Here is a 3,449-nt window from a genome sequence, read left to right on the forward strand (position 1 = left end):
AAAAGCATTTGACAAGATCCAACACCCCTTTATGATGAAGGTTCTGGAAAAATTAGGAATCCATGAAACATGCTTCAATACAATAAATGCTGTATATGACAAACCTACAGCCACCATTATACTCAATGGTGAAAAACTAAAGCCAATTCCTTTAAAATCAGGAATAAGACAAGGATGTCCACTCTCTCAACTGCTCTTCAATCTAGTATTAGAATGCCTAGCTACAGCAATAATACAAGATGCTAACATAAAGTGGATCCAAATAGGGAAAGAAGAAGTAAAACTCTCCCTCTTTGCAGATGACATGATTTGTATTTAAAGAATCCCATAGACTCCACTCCCAAATTACTCAAGCTGATTCAAAACTTTGGCAAAGTAGCAGGGTATAAAATTAACCTTCAAAAATCAATGGTTTTTCTGTATGCCGACAATGAGAAAAGAGTGGCTTGAATAGCAAAGTAACTCCATTCATAATTGTCTCACAAAAAATGAAATATCTAAGAATTAACTTTACCAAAGAAGTGCAGGACCTCTATGATGAAAACTTAAAAATCCAGAAAAAGGAAATCAAAACAGAACTTAGAAAGTGGCAAAAAAACTCGCATGCTCCGTGATTGGAAAGATAAACATCATGAAAATGGCAATACTTCCCAAGGCTATCTATAAATTCAATGTGATACCTATTAATATTCAAACTTCATTCTTCAAGGAAATAGAACAGGCAATCCAAAAATTCAAACGGAACAATAAAAAACATGGAGTAGAAAAAAATGATATTTAACAGAAAGAACAGTGCTGGAGTAATATCAATATCAAATTCCAAAATCTACTACAAAGTCATAGTAAACAAAACAGCTTGGAACTGGCACAAGAACAAACCTCGGGATCAATGGAACAGAATTGAAAACCCAGAAATGTACCTACAGACCTGTAGCCATCTAATATTCGATAAAGAATCTAAAAAATAGAATAGAAGAAAAACAGCCTCTTCAGTAAATGGTGCTGGCACATTTGGTTAACTACTTGTAGAAAACTAAAGCTAGATCCTTATATATCACCCTGCACAAGAATCAACTCCAAATGGAACAAACACCTCAGAGTTAAAACAGTCTGAAAACATTACAGGATGCAATAGGAGAAACTCTAAGTCTCCTTGCACATCCCCAAATTTTCTTAATAGAGACTCAGAAACACAACAAATCAAAAAAAGTTGGACTTATTAGATTGCATGAAATTGCAGAGCTTCTGCATGGCAAAGGACATAGCTAGCAAGATCAATAGAAAGCCCATGGATTCGGAGATCTTCATTAGCCATACAACGGACAAGGGTCTCATATCTAAAATATGCCTAGAACTCAAAAAACTATGTTTTCACAGCATTATTTACCATAGCTAAGATATAGAACCAACCCAGATGCCCCTCAGTGGATGAATGGATTAAGAAAATGTGGTATATATACAAAATGGAATGCTTTGCTTCCATCAGAACGAATGACATTGTCCCATTTGTTAGGAAATGACAAGACTTGGAAAAAAATATGTTAAGTAAGCCAGGCCCAAAGAAACAGAGGTCCCATGGTTTCCCTTATTTGCAATAACTAGTATATGTCTGAGTCAAGCAGGATAGGTCAGATAAGCTGATGTTAGGGAAATATACCCAAAGATAAGTATTCAAATGATTTTTCTTTAATCCAATTGTTTCTAATATATTTATAAGATGATTTCTATGTTGCTTTGTATGTCCCTCTCCCACGGTTTAATGCCTGCTTTCACTGTATTTTATGTTGGTATAATTTTTGGAGGGGAAGGGAAAAAATATCATTTAAATTGGGATACAGTTGGACCCATTGCAACAATGAGATATACAAGTCGTTATGTCGTAAAACGAACTTTACAACGTTGATGGGGGAGAGGATCAGGTGTCAGAGCTAGTGGGAGTTTGGGAAGGGAGAGGAAGGGGAAACAAAAAGGAGGCAACAATGCTTGATAAGAAAGGTATTCGTTATTTTTCCCATGTTATTGTAACTCCTCTGTACTGTATTTTCACAATAAAAAGAAAGAAAATGAATTACACTTCATATATAAAAAATGTTCTGTCCTCAATTCAGCAGGAAATACACTAACATTGGAACAATACAGAGAAGATTAGAATGGCCCCTGTGCAAGGATGACATGCAAATTCTTGAAGTGTTCCATATTTTTACAACAGGTGCTGGAGGGTATGTTGACAGAAGGGAACCCTACCGAATCCTTGGTGGGAGTGTAAACTTGTTCAAAAACTTTGGAAAGCAGTATGGAGGTTCCTCAAAAGGCTCCACATAAAGCCCCCCAGGACCCAGCAATCCCACTTTTGGGCATTCACCCAAATGATCACAAACAAGACCACAATAAAACTAACAGTACAACTATGTTTACTGCAACATTATTTACGATAGCTAAGGTACGGAACCAATTCCGATTCCCCTCAATTGATGAATGGAGCAAGATAATGTGATAGATAGATAGATAGATAGATAGATAGATAGATAGATAGATAGACAGACAGACAGATAGACAGATTCATTCTATGCCTCCATCTGAAAGAATGACATCACTCAATTTGTTAGGAAATGGAAAGACTTGGAAAAAAACTTATTAAGTGAAGTAAGACAAGTCCAAAGAAACATAGGACCCCTGCTTTCCATTATTTTCAGTTACTAATATATATCTGGGAAAAATAAAAAAGGTCAAAAGCTATGTGCATATGACTAGATAAGATGAGGTTAAGGGAAATGTACTCCAAGATATTGACACAAGTGGTTTTTTCTTTCGTGCTATTGTTTTTAATGGACTTACAATGTATGATGTGATTTTTTTTTGTTTCTTTATATGTTCCTCCCCCACTTTATAACACCTGTTTTCACTGCATTTGAAGTTGGTGCACCAATATCTTATATATATGCTTCTCTAATTTGGGTAGGGGAAAGGTAAAAACACAATGTTTAAATAGGGATACAGGTTGACCAATTGTAACAATGAGATGCACAAGACACTATGATGAAAAATGAAGTTTATATTTAGGCAGGGTGGGGGAGACGGGGAGAAGAGGCTACTTGTGGAGGTTAGAGAGAAAGGATGGTGGGGGGAAATAAAGGAGGAGGTAACAATGCTTTTTAGGAAATGTACTCATTACCTTTCTCATGTAAATGTGACCCCTGTGTGCAGTATTTTTCCAATAAAAATGTATGAAAATGATCTGAGAAGGAAAAGTTTATTTTCCCTATATAATATTGTTAACAAAGAAATTAATGCAAAACACTGACATGAAAGTATTTTGCAAAAGTGTGTGTGTGTGTGTGTGTGTGTGTGTGTGTGTCTGTGTGTCTGTGCACGCCCGCGCACATATGAGTACTCGTGCATTTGTGTTGGCATGCTCAGAGTTTGAACTCAGGACTTCAAGGTCTTGCTAG

The 3,449-nt window shown here is 36.2% G+C and overlaps 1 non-coding gene across 1 annotated transcript; it reads left to right on the top strand.

Annotated features, from left to right (window-relative positions):
* The first annotated feature begins 2,095 nt into the window (after positions 1 to 2,095).
* LOC122099693 lies at positions 2,096 to 2,202 on the top strand. Its single transcript, XR_006145991.1, has one exon. It is a non-coding gene; the product is annotated as a U6 spliceosomal RNA (small nuclear RNA).
* Positions 2,203 to 3,449: the final 1,247 nt, after the last annotated feature.

This window comes from Dipodomys spectabilis, unplaced genomic scaffold (genome assembly GCF_019054845.1).
Source record: "Dipodomys spectabilis isolate Male_0828 unplaced genomic scaffold, ASM1905484v1 ptg000529l, whole genome shotgun sequence".
NCBI classification, from domain to species: Eukaryota; Metazoa; Chordata; class Mammalia; order Rodentia; family Heteromyidae; genus Dipodomys; species Dipodomys spectabilis.